Source organism: Carcharhinus amblyrhynchos, chromosome 11 (assembly GCF_965287045.1).
Source record: "Carcharhinus amblyrhynchos chromosome 11, sCarAmb.v2.hapA, whole genome shotgun sequence".
Lineage (NCBI taxonomy): Eukaryota > Metazoa > Chordata > Chondrichthyes > Carcharhiniformes > Carcharhinidae > Carcharhinus > Carcharhinus amblyrhynchos.
This window is the reverse complement of record NC_137334.1, coordinates 33339298-33353505: the sequence shown is the minus strand read 5'-3', so window position 1 is coordinate 33353505 and position 14208 is coordinate 33339298. Positions and strand designations below refer to the sequence as shown.

At 43.6% G+C, this 14208-nt stretch overlaps 1 pseudogene; it reads right to left on the bottom strand.

The window, feature by feature from the left end:
- Positions 1–3864: 3864 nt before the first annotated feature.
- LOC145350402 (U2 spliceosomal RNA) lies at positions 3865–4044 on the bottom strand (annotated as a pseudogene).
- Positions 4045–14208: the final 10164 nt, after the last annotated feature.

The following is a 14208-nucleotide window of genomic DNA, read 5'->3' as shown; positions in this document are numbered from 1 at the left end:
TAAAATTATTACCAAATTCTAATTGCCATAGTTCCATAGCTTGAGGTCACTACAAAACAAAAGCATTTAGGGGGTGGCGAAGACTTGGTGGTATTATCGCTAGACTATTACTCCATGGGAGCAAATCTCCTATCCGGTAGTGCTAATATTTTAGTGCGGCAGGCCAGGAGAATCGCATATGGGCTGATTCGCGGATTTACATGTTTGGTCCTGCCACATGCGCATCTCTTAGTGCTTGATATCTGGTGTGATTGAGACCATGCTGGAAACCAGCAGGAACAGCAAGTAAGTGATTTAAATACAAAGAACAAAGAACAACACAGCATGGGAAACAGGCCCTTCGGCCCAACGAGCCCGCGCCGCCGTCCCACTGTCTCAGTGACCTATTCATGATTTTAGTCTACGCCTAATGTGCGAGGATCAGGGAGGTCCAATTTAGGGACAATTTAGTACCCAATCAATCAGCCTAAAAGCACATCTTTGGGGATGTGGGAGGAAACCGGAGCACCCGGAGGAAACCCACGCAACCACGGGGAGAACGTGCAAACTCCCACAGACACAGGCCCAAATCCATGTGTCCGCACAGCAACAGAGATAGTCTCTGAGCTGTCATGTTGCCCTCGAGATGGTCCAGTTTAAGCACACTAACGACATGAATCTATCTTTAATCTTATTTTAATGTGATTATTGGGCCCGGGACTGAATTCTCCAGGCTCAATAACTTCTCATTCCGGTGGGATTTAAACTCGTCCCCTCATTTTCAGGGAAGTAGCAGGAGACCCCGCTGGAGTGAAGAGGGGACAATCGGGGCCCACCAGCGATTGGGTGGTGGAGGGATGATGCCCCCTGGGCATGGGCACCCTGGCAGTGCCAGTCTGTCCCCTGGCACTGCCCAAGGGGCAAAGTGGCAATGCCCGTGAGACACTTTGGCACTGCCCACTGGGCATGGGGCAGTGCCAAGGGAGTGGGACCTAGCAGGTGGGATCTGCTGGGAGAGGAGCTAGGGGGCGATCCGCAGGGATGGAGGATCCCGCTGCCACTCTGCATGGGAATCGGTCGGGACTGGAACGAGGCCAGCGATGGGGGTAGACTGGGGGGAGCGGGGAGGGGGGTGGTCTGCCCGGGGCCTGCCTCTGCCAGGGTGGGGGGGTCTGCCAGGGTGGAGGGAGTGGGGATGATCATTATTGCGGGGGGGGGCGGAGTGGACGACTGGAAATTAGGGCACTCCTGGACAGGGTGGGGATTGGGGCTGGCCCGGGAATGCTTGTGGGGGCCGCGATCAGACCATGGGGGGTGGTGGTTGGAGAGGCAGCGCTGTAGGGATCTTGGGCTGGCCAGCAATCGAGCTGGCCAGCGATTGGGAGGATGCCACTGCACATGCACAGAGGCCGGGAACTGTCAGCTTCTGGCGTGAATAGGCCCCACCCCATGATATTCACAATTGCGTTTTTAATGATATTCACAATTGGGACTTCTGCATTGCACAGTGTGGGAGATTTGAGTGTGAACTCCCACTGAGAAAACAATCGTAATTTACACCAGTTTTCCCTTGAATTCTGCACTTAGAACTTTTTTGGGAGAATCGCCTCTTATGTTCTGTGGACCTAGTTTCAAATCCCACCGTGGCAGGAACTTGAATTCAATAAAAAATATCTGGAATTAAGAATCTCTACTGATGACCAAGAAACCATTGTTGATTGTCAGAAAAACCCAACTATTTTAGGGAAGGAAAATGCCATCTTTACCTGGTCTGGCCTAAATGTGATATCAGAGCCACAGCAATGTGGTTGATTTCAACTGCCCTCTGAAATGGCTTAGCAAGCCATTCAGCTCAAGGGTGACTTGGAACGGGCCATAAATTCTGCCCATGTTTCATGAATGAATAGAAAAATTTCTGTAGTGGTTGCTGCCGGCCAACATCTAAATAATATCTGAACATCATTATCTAAGTGGGGAAAGACTTTGGGGTACTCCAGTGCAGAGGGAACTGGGTGTCCTTGTTCATGAGTCACAGAAAACTAGCATGCAGATACAGCAGACAATAAAGAAAATGAATGGAATGCTGGCATCTATAGCTAAAGGAATAGAATATAAAGATAAGGAAGTTTTATTGCAACTGTACAAGGCACTGGTGAGGCAGCACCTGGAGTATTGTGGATGATTTTGGTTCCCTTGTTTCAGGAAAGATCTAGTGGCATTGGATGTAATTCAGAAGAGGTTCACTAGATTGATTCCAGAGACGAGGGGTTAGTTGTATGAAGAGAGATTGAAGAGTTCAGGCCTATACTCTCTGGAATTTAGAAGAATGAGCGGAGATCAAATTGAGATATACAAGATGATAAAAGGTAGGGATAAGTTCGATGTGGAATAGACGCTTCCTTTTGTGAGGCATTCTAAGAGGAGAGATCATAGTCTTAGGATAAGGGCTAGCAAATTTAAAATGGAGTCGAGGACAAACTTCTTCTCCCAAAAGGTTGTGAACCTGTGGAATTCGCTACCCCAAAGTGAATGCTGGGAGAGTGGGTAAATTTAAGAAGGAGTTAGACAGCTTTTTAATTGGTGATGGGTTGAAACGTTATAGGAAGAGGGCAGGAAAATAAGGATGAGGAGCATATCAGCCATGATCAAATGGCAGAGCGGACTCAATGGGCCAAAAGGCCTAACCCTGCTCCTATATTTTATGAATTTATGAACAACTTATGTTTATATCTTGTCTGAACAAAGCGTCCCAAATGCTTCACAGGAGTATGATAAAGCAACGTTTGACATCAAGTCGTAGAATCATAGAATCATACAGTGCAGAAAGAGGCCCTTCGGCCCATCGAGTCTGCACCGACCACAATCCCACCCAGGCCCTACCCCCATATCCCTACATATTTTACCCACTAATCCCTCTAACCTGAGTATCCTAGTGCACTAAAGGGGCAATTTTAGCATGGCCAATCAACCTAACCCGCACATCTTTGTAAGGAGAAATGAGGGCAGCTGCCTAAAAGAATGGGAGGTGTTTAGGAGTGTTTTAAAGGAGGAAAGAGGTAGAAAGGTTCAGAAAGGTGATTCCAAAATACAAAGCTGTGATAGAGGAAGACAGACACCAATGGTGCAGTGATTAAAATCGGGGATACTCAATAGGCTATAACTAAAGGAAATCAATGCTGTGTTTTGGATGATGACCTTAAGAGACAGCATGTGGATATAAATTAGAAGCTGGAAGAAAAGCCATTTCAGGTTACATTGGCTACAACTGAAGAGATAATGGAATCAAGTTTGTGATGTTCCACTCAGATGGATAAGAGTGGTAGTGTCGTAGGAGATGGATGGCATCATCAACAATGTCAATGCCTGCATTCAGATCAATAAAGACAGGGATAGTTTACCTTTGTCATGGCCACATGGGATGTCACACTGGGGATAGGATGGCACACCAAAGAAGTTGCCCCTTATTCAGGTTTATTCTGAATCTCTTTCCTCCACAAGCAAGAAATAAAACAAATTACACCTCTTCTGAAGGAAAATCCACTGTCAGTGATACTTGTGAGTTTTGTTTTCTAGCTACAAAGCTGATATATGATTGCGCCAACCGAAGTCAATGCTCCTAGTGAGAATAAGCTGCGCAAGAAATGGCATTTCAAAGGGTTAGTTAGTGCATTGAGGGTCAATTTCACATGGCCAATCAACCCAACCCACACATCTTTGGATTGTGGGAGGAAACTGGAGCACCCAGAGGAAACCCACGCAGACACGGGGAGAACTTGCAAACTCCACAAAATCACCCAAGGCCAGGTCTCTGGAACTGTGAGGCAGCAGCACTAACCACTGTGCCACTGTGCCACCCACTGCCACTATGCTGCCCACCCAAAGAGAGGAGGCTGCACCATTCTTGGACGCACTGTAAAACCAGGCCGATGCGTGCGTTGGAAGGAGCAAGCCCCGTGCCCACCGCCCTGTTTCAAAAATTAATATTTGGCCTCCAAGTAGGGGACGTATCAGATATTAAACTGCTAAGAACAAATACTACTCTATGCTTTGTCAACTTGAAAACATCTTAAACTCTATTCCATTCTGAAATATTTATATGAACATAAATTCCTTTCTACAAAGAAAAATGTGCTCCCTTCTTAGAGCAGCATGATGGCACTGTGGCCCGGGTTCAGTTCTGGCCTCCGGTTTCCTCCCACAGTCTAAAGATGTATAGGTTAGCTGGATTGGCCATGCTAAATTGACCCTTACTGTGTCGGGGGATTAGCTGGGTAAATACATGGGGTTACAGGGTGGGTGGGACTATTGTCAGTACAGTCTCAACGGGCCGAATGGCCCCCTTCTACACTGAAGGGATTCTTCCATACTAAAATAAATCAAAAATAATATAATCCTCCATCTGTGGATTATTGTTTAAATGTAAGCAAGTTAGAACATAAAGCTCTGATGAATTATGGAACACATTTAATTCCAACCAGACATTCAAAATGTTTCGGAGAAAGCATTTATATTAAGTTACGATACCAAAGCCAGTGAGCATGATTCTTAGTTCTCAATTGTGGTGACATTTGTGCTAGAGAACGTTATTACACATTTTTTGTGGTCAACAGCTACAGTGAAGGTATTGTAGAAGGACATTCCACTAACAAACCATTTTGTCTCATGTTCTAGTGCAAACAATATCCATCGGCAGTATTTATGCTAAGGTATATGCTCACAAGCTCAAGACATCACTAAAGTGCTGCTCAGCCATCAAATATTTTGAAAGTGCAAACACTGTTGTAAATGTATGAAACACGGCAGTCAACTTGCACACAGCAAGTCTCCAAAACAGCAATGAAATTGATGATTTGATAATCGGCTTCAGGAATGTTGGTTGGGGGATAAATATTCATTTGGACTCTGGGAAGAAGTCAGTGTTGCCTCTCTCTCCTGTCTGCAACAATAACTGGCTAAATATTCCAGAATTATTCCAATGATCATGAATATTAACTATTATTAAGCAAGAGCGACGGGTATTTCCTAGATTTTTGATACTTTTTACCTCACAAATGTTCCAGACAAGGTTATGAATTGAAAATAATCTTTAAATGCATATCACAAAGTAATAATTCCATTGCTGTGCTTAATTTTATGAACAGAATAATTGTCAAATTGAGCTAATTATTAAAATGCTGAAATAAATTCCTCTTTAATGAACATAGATGTCCTGCATAGATGTTCAGAAATTTGTTTATATTCATCCCAAGTGGATCTATTCCTCTGCCCCTTCATGCCGGCACAGTGGTTAGCATTGCGCCAGGGACCTGGATTCAATTCTGGCCTCGGATCACTGCCTGTGTGGAGTTTGCACATTCTCCCTGTGTCTGTGTGGGTTTCCTGTGGGTTCTCTGGTTTCCTCCCACAAAGATGTGTTGACTGGCCGTACTAAATTGACCCTAGTGTCAGGGGATTAGCAGAATAAATATGAGGGGCCTGGGGGGGATTGTGATCAGTGCAGACTTGATGGGCTGAATGGCCTCCTTCTGCACTGGAGGGATTCTATGATTGTATGAAAATTGTATCATTTTGTTCATATTGGCTCTCCTCCCTCTTCCTACCAGTATGCACTTCTATAACATATAAACTTCTCGGCATTCAATTTTATCCACCATCCAGCTCTTATGAAATGGTGGATTTGAACCAGGACAGTTAACAAGCCATAACATTTTTGCTTGAATATACAAGGAGATTTTAGATGTCTCTGTAATTTGAATTTATTTTTCTCATGTCAGTTGATGAAGCACCAAATAATGTGCAACATTTCCATTATTGTGTGAATTGGACAAAGAAGTGCAAAATCATAAGATCACAGGGAAGAGTAGCACAACTATATTATTACTTGACTATTAATCCAGGGAGCCAGAGAAATGTTCAGGGGACCCATGTTCGAATTCCACCACTGCAGATGGTGGGATTTTTAAAAACTCAATAAAATATTTGGAATTAAAAGTCTACCGATGACCATCGTCAATTGTCATAAAAACCCATCTGGTTCACTAATGTCTTTCAGGGAAGGAAATCTGCCCTCCTTGACTGGTCTGGTCAAAACATGACTTGAGATCCACAGCAATACGATTCACTCTAAAGTGCCCTCTGAAATGACCTCGCAAGCCACACAGTTGTATTCAATTGCTACAAATGGAACAAAATGAATGAAGCTGGACAATCACACGGCATCAACCTAGGGATTGGAAACAACAATGGCAAACCCATCGTTGACCAGTAAAGTCCTCCTTACTACATCTGGAGGCTTGTACCAAAATTGAGAGAGCTGTCTCACAGATTAGTCAAGCAACAGCCTGACACAATCATTCTCACAGCATCATACCTTACAGATAACACCCCAGACACCACCGTAACCATTCCTGGATATGCCCGGTCCCACTAGCAAGAGACGGTGGTACAGTGGTATACAATAAGAAGAACACTGAACATCGATTCTGGACCTCATGAAGTCTCATGGCACCTGGCCAAACATGGGCAAGCATACCAACCCTTCTCAGCGATGAATCAGTACTGCTCCATGTCGAACTACTCCATGCCCTGGCACTTAGGGTGCCAGGGGTACGGAATGTACTCTGGGTGCGGATCACTAAGTATCCATCACTAAGAGCGACTCAGTACATCAGTATGGACCAAGCTGGCCAGCTCCTAGAGGGAATAGCTGCTAGACTGGGTCTGTGGCAGGTGGTGAGGGAACCAACATAAGGAAAGAACATATTTGAGTTCCACCTCACCAGGCTGACTGCCAAAGGTGCACCTTTCCACAACAGTATCGCTAGGAATGGAAATAACAATACTAAACATTTGCCACCACTGGAGAATAGTTGGGTGACTTCTATACTGCTAAAAGTCTTCTTTCAGCACATTAATAGTTAAAGGCTGGCCAAAAGGAAGTTAGGTTGATTACAGACCAAAAAGGGGATTTACACGGAGACAGGGACATGGCTAAAGTGTTAAATGAATACCTTGCAACTGTCTTTACTCAAATGGAAACTATCCAGGTCATGGTGGCAGGGGAGGGAAGTCTATCACAAGAAGGGTTGAAAATTGATAAGCAGGAAGTATTGAATAAACTGTAGTACTTAAAGTTGATAAGACGCAGGGATCAGGTGGGACACATCCAAGAATATTGAAGGAGTGTGGAAATTGAAAGGGCACTGGTCATAATCTTTCAGTCTTCCCTACACTCAAGGGAGGTGTCAGATGGCTGGAAAATTGCAGATGTTACCCGTTTGTTTTAAATAGGATTGTAAAGATAGGCCCAGCAATTACAAACCAGTCAGGTTAACTTTGGTGGTGGGAAAGCTTTTAGAAACAATTGCTCGGTATAAAATTAATCGTCACAGGGAAAGCGAGAACTGATTGGTAACAGATAGCATGGATTTTAAAAGAGGGGACCATGTTAACTAACTTGTTGGAATTTCTGAAGAGGTGACAGAAAGGGTTGACGAGGGCAATGATGTTGATGTGGTGTACATGGACTTCTTTAGTACAGTGCCACACAATAGACTTCTAAGCAAAGCTTATAGAATAAAAGGAGCAGTAGCAATGTGGGTATAAAATTGATTAAGTAGTAGGAAGCAGAGAGAAGTGGTTAATGGATATTTCACAGGCTGGAGGAAGGTTTGTGGGTGGGTTCCTCAGGAGTTGGTATTGGGACCCTTGCTCTTCCAGATATGTATTAATGACTTAGATCTTGGTGGGCAGAAAATAATTTCAGAAGTTGCAGATGATTGCAGTTGAAGCAAAGTAAACTGGGAGGAGGACAGTGCAGAGCTCCAGGGCAACATAGGCAAGTTGGTCGAAGGGATAGATAGGTGACAGATGAAGTTCAATATGGAGAAGCTTTTTTTCTAATTAATTCATGGGATGTGGATGTCACTGGCTGGCCAGCATTTATTGCCCATCCCTAGTTGCCCAAGGGCAGTTGAGAATCAACCACATTGCTATGGCTCTGGAGCCACATGTAGGCCAGGCCAGGTAAGGATGGCAGATTTCCTTCCCTGAAGGACATTAGTGAACCAGATGGGTTTTTCCCAGAATCACCAATGGTTTCACGCTCATCAGTAGGTTCTTAATTCCAGATATTTTTTACCGAATTCAAATTCCACCATCTGCTGGGGCTGCAGGATTCGAACCCAGCTCCCCAGAACTTTAGCTGAGTTTCTGAATTAATAGTCCAGCGATAATACCATTAATGCCACTAGGCCACCATCTCCCCCTAAAGTGTGAGGTGATTCACTTTAGTAGAAAGAACATGGACAGACAATAGAAAATAAGGGATACAATTCTTAAGAATGTGCAGGAGCAGAGGGAGCTGGGTGTAAATGTGTATAAATCATTAAAGGTGGCAAGACAGGTAGAGAGAGCAGTGAATAACGCTTACAGTATCCTAAGCTCCATTAATCAGGGCATGGAGGACAAGAGCAAGGAGATTATGCTCAATTTGTAGAAGACACTAGTTAGATCTCAACTGGAATATTGGGCAGGTTTTCCATGCTCCCGTGACATGCCTTGTGGTGTGGGTGGAAGTCCTCCATTGGCCAAAGGCAGGATCTTCTGGTTCCACTCATAATGGAGTTTCCAGTTCACACCCAGGGTGCCAGCAGCGATGGGGCGCTGTCAGTAAGACCAGAAGATCCAGCAGGAACAACTGGAAAATCCCACCCCTTGTGTACAGTTCTGGGCACCATACTTTTGTAAGAGTGTGAACACATTAGACAGAGTGCAGAAGTTGTTTAGAAGATTGGTCCCAGGGATGAGAAACTTCAAAGATGAGGAGAGATTGGAGAAGTTGGAATTATTCTCCTTGGAGAGGAAAAGGCTAATCGGAGCCTTCAAGAAGGTGCTGGGTAGAGTAGATGGGGAGAAACTGTTCCTGCTCATAAGAGAATGGAGAATAAGAGGGCACAGATTCAAAGTGATTTGCAAAAGAAGCAAATGTGATATGAGATAAATCTTTTTCACACAGCAAGTCATAGAGTCGTAGAGGTTTACAGCATGGAAACAGGCCCTTTGGCCCAACTTGTCCATGTTGCCCTTTTTTTTAAACCCCTAAACTAATCCCAATTGCCGCATTTGGCTCATTTCCCTTTATACCCATCGTACCCATGTAACTATCTAAATGCTTTTTAAAAGGTAAAATTGTACCCGCCTCTACTACTACCTCTGGCAGCTTGTTCCAGACACTCACCACCCTTTGTGTGAAAAAATTGCCCCTCTGGACACTTTTGTATCTCTCCCCTCTCAACTTAAAGCTATGCCCTCTAATTTTAGACTCCCCTACCTCTGGGAAAAGATGTTGACTATCTAGCTGATCAGTGCCCCTTATTATTTTATCGACCCCTATAACTCAATCTATCAAGTCCTGGTAGCATCCTAGTAAATCTTTTCTGCACTCTTTCTAGATTAATAATATCCTTTCTATAATAGGGTGACCAGAATTGCACACAGTATTCCAAGTGTGGCCTTACCAATGTCTTGTACAACTTCAACAAGACATCCCAACTCCCATATTCAATGTTCTGACCGATGAAACCAAGCATGCCAAATGCCTTCTTTACCACTCTGTCCACCTGTGACTCCACTTTCAAGGAGCTATGAATATTTACCCTTAGATCCCCTTGTTCTGAAATTCTCCCCAATGCCCTACCATTAACTGAGTAAGTCCTGCCCTGGTTCTAACGACCAAAATGCAAAGTGGTTCAGATCTGGAATGTACTGCCTGGAAGAGTGGCGGAGGCAGGTTCAATTCAAGAGAATATTTGACGATTATTGAATAGAAACAATGTGCAGGGGTATGGGAAATAGGCAGGAGAATGGCACTAAGTCACGATGCTCATTTGAAGAGTCAGTGTAAACATAATAGTCCAAATTGGTCTCTTTCTACACCACAACAATTCTGTAATTCTGTGATATAATTCATCTCTTATGTGTCATTTTATTACTTTGTTTCGTCATGTCTTACAAAGCGCCTTGGGATGTTTTATTATGTTAAAAGTGCTGCACATACATAAATGTAAATTATTATGAGACAAGCCTAAGGCTGTGCATTCAAAAATTTGTTCTGAAAGGATATAATAAATATAAAGCGTGCGAGAATTTTAATGGACTACTGTGATATTTATGATCATTGAGGAAAAAAGAATACAGCTTAAGGAACTTACAACATAAGGCACTTTTTTTTGCATGATGCACAGAGATGTCATGTTAAGAAATATGGTGGTGGGGCGGGGGGGGTGATTCTCCCAAAAGTGCTGATTAGTGAGAAAACTATTCTAAATCGCAACTGTTCTGTCAATTCAGCACCTCACCTCAATCTCCGCACTCTGTGCGCTGCAGAGATCCCAGTCGTGAATCTCATTAAAAACCCAGGAGGCGGGGCCTATTCGCGCCAGAGTTTGGCAGTTCTGGAGCTCTGCGCATGCGCAGTGGCCCCAAACAGTTAACCTCCCATTTACTGGCTCGTTGCATAGTCTGAATACAAAGGTTAACCCTTTGGAACACCAAGCCCCAGATTCTGAAGATGAAAACGGTAGCCAGGAGCTATGTCTGGTGGCCCAGCCTTGTACAGGCATTACTGACTTGGTTAGGCAGTGTGAGACATGTCAAGAATATCAAAAACTGCTCCCTACATCCATGGGAATGGCCTGATAGTCCCTGAGTGTGAGTGCATGAAGACTTCACTGGGCCCTTTTTGGCTCCATCTTCCTGATTACAGTCAACGCTTACCCCAACTGGTTGAAGATACATCATATGAAGTCTACCTCCGCCCCTGCTACCACTGAGAAACTATGACAAGTTTCTGCATACACAGGATTCCTGAAGTTCTGGTTCCTGACAATGGCACTGCCTTTACAAGCGCTGAGTTTCACACCCTCATGCTTTCCAATGGAATCAAGCGTGTTAGGACAACACCCTATCACCCGTCATTGAATGGGTTGACTGAATGAGCGGTGCAGACTTTTAAAGCTTGGCATGAAGAAGCAACCTGCAGCATCCATAGAGACCAAACTGGTGCGATTTTTATCTGACTACAGGACTACTCCTCAGACAGTGACTGGAATCGCCCAAGCAGCATTATTAAGGCGCTCCCTGAAGTAGGGAGCCCATGCCAGTGCAGGCCTCATTTATCAGCCATAGGTTTCGAATGGAGTTATGCCTGCCCCTCCAGCTGATGAGGATTGGGATTCCAAAATGGAAGTGGAAGAAACCAGCACCCCTTCCAAAGTGAGACCTCAAGAAGAGCTATCACTTTACAGAAGTGAAGGTCTCCGATCCACTTCACACCCCATGATCTGGTCCTGCCTCCCATTAATCCCAGGCCGATCAACGTGTGGCAGAGAAGGCCCTCCCCATGGTGGGAGTGAGGGGGAAGAAACAGACTCGAGGGGGGAGGGATGTTATGATGTCACAGGAGATCGTCAACAGATTTCTCCATGGGCTTCATTGAATTTCAGCTCCCCTATTAGGTGAGTGGGAGGCTTGTCCAATAGGGAAGGAGCAGCAGGAGGGTTTAATACCAGCTAGTTCCACTCAGGCCGGCAATACTCTGTCACTGATGAAAGGTGTTCAGATGTCACTGTAAATAAAAGGGTGATTGGTGACGGAAGATTGGCCTCAGTAAGATTATTACAGAGCGTCAATGTTTGTTTATTTTTGGAGGGTTTAAGATGGGGAGACGGGGGTACTTGAGGTGAAAGAGCCACTAACAGTATCATTTAGTATAGGAGATATGGGATCTATGGAGTAAGAGATGGATTTTATTGAAAAGGTGAGCTTAGAGAAGACCTGAGAGAAGAAAGTGCATTTAATAGTCACAAGCAGGCTTACATTCATACTGCATTGAAGTTACTATGAAAATCCCCTCCTCGCCACAGCCCAGCACCTGTTTGGGTACACTGAGGGAGAATTTAGCATGGTCAATGCAATTAACCAGCATGTCTTTCAGACCATGGGAGGAAACTGGAGCACCTGGAGGAAACCCATGCAAACCCGAGGAGAACACGCAGACTCCACACAACCAGTGACCCAAGCCAGGAATCAAACCTGGGTCCCTGACACTGTGAGGCAGCAGTGCCGTCATGCTGCCCATGAAGAAATGTGCAAGTTCAGAGTTAGAGCAGGGAGATCTTTAGGGGAAGTTTGGCACAATCATCTGGGGGGAGGCAAGGATACAACAGATGCAGCTGAACAAATTTCTCAACTTTAATCCAGAGCACATTAAAATGGACTGGTCTTGAAACATGATCAGAGGGAATTTACCAATCTTCTGAAATTCAATCGTTTGTAATTCCGAATGACCTTTAGTGTCATACTTCTTTCCAAAGACATAAGGAAAACACAAGATTTTCTTCGCCGTGAGCAAGCAAAGCTTTCCACACAAGCTGCAGAGAGAAAAAAAAAATCGCAAAAGCAAAATTTTTTTTTAAACTTTATTCCAATCCAATCAAGTCAAATTAAACCCAATTCAGAGTCCCAACAAGTTGGGACATTCCCGATCCAAGCTGACAAGACAGGGCTCTCACCTCCTGTCTTGGGCTTGATCTACATGATCCAAGCTGACTGGAGTAGGTGTAGCTCCTCCTCCAGGGCTTGATCTTATTTGCATCTTAGCCAAATGGCCGAGATGCCGCTTTAAAAAATTGCTTCAAATGAAGCTGAAATGTAACCTAATGACTTCAACCAAGTGCAGCATGTCGATACTACACTTGATCTCAAAAGCAAAATACTGCAGGTGCTGGAAATCTGAAATAAAAACAGAAAGTGCTGGAAGAGTTCAATGGTAAATGCATCTGGTGCATAGACTGTTATGTGAAACTTGTTTTTCTATCTGGAATAAAGCTCAATCCATTTTCTCTTGGCCAAGTATAATCTCACCCAAATTTATGTACATAGTTACAGTTGTTGGTTTCAACTATGTTACGCTTTAATAATTTTCCATTTACAAAGTACAGAAAATATGGAAAAGCACTCACCAAGCTGGTCTGGAAGTGGTATTGATTTGAGATTATTGAGCCAAGTACATGAAATACTGTCTCAGGAAAATGGTTTGAAATTTCAAAAAAATTATATTTAAAAAAACTGTTCATTAAGCAGTATAACATTCTCTTCATGCTGGTAATGGCTGAATAAATCTACATTTGTGGGTGGGTTTTCAAGTTACATTAATATATCCAACCTAATCAACAGCTCCAGTCCAGGCAGCGTTTTTAAAATCAGAGAAGTTAATTTAGTCAGATAAGCAGCAGTCTGGAACTTCACCATATTATTCATCTGTTCAAAATAGTTTCATTTGCTCTCACCTCACAAATTTAATCCAGTCATAAAAACATGCAGTAAAGATGGCGATTGCAAGGCTCACTTTAGCTTCAGCCAACATCTGCTGAAGCAATTTATTTCCATTGACTGTTTTCATATTAACACCAGGATAAGTGCCAATTATTATGCATGTTGTGAAGATATCAGATGAAGACCACTGCACTGGTAAAATGTGTTGGGACACCAGAGCGTTTCAACGTTATTGTAATTGTACTATTACGGAAAGCTGAGATACAGTTCCAGGATGTCAGCCTGCTGGTATGTCAAAATAGAGAGAGAGAGGGCAAGCCTGAGGCAGGAGGTTTGGGGTAGAACAGCTTTTATCAGGTTACTCTTACATACTTTCTAAAGGGTGCTGTGACATATAGGCACCTGACAGGAGACCACCCACATGCCCTTTCAGCCTCATAGAGTGATATATTTTGACACTAAAAGTCATTAAGTAAACTTAAGCTGAAAACATAATTAAATTCTGATGTTATAATTCCACACTTGTTTTATCTGACACCTTTGTTACATCTTTGTATAAGCTCATAATGAAACAGTGCAGTTGTTGTGTCTATTACATTGAACTGTGGGCAGTTTTGCTACTATAATAACAATGAGACCCATGTTAACTTGCTCTGCTAGGTGTACATGGGCTGGCTGAGACCTCAAATCTCCAGTACTGGCCTCATCCTCTGAATGCTCCCGACTCCCTCGTGAGTCATCTTTCACAGAGAACACCTCAAAAATCACAGCAACAATCAGCAGAAATTATCATTAGATGATGTGAAAGGAGTAGAGTGTTGATTTGGTGCAGTTTTATTAATACTGCCAAATATGTTTATCAGCAAAACTAAGTATTTTTATTAGAAATGTCCA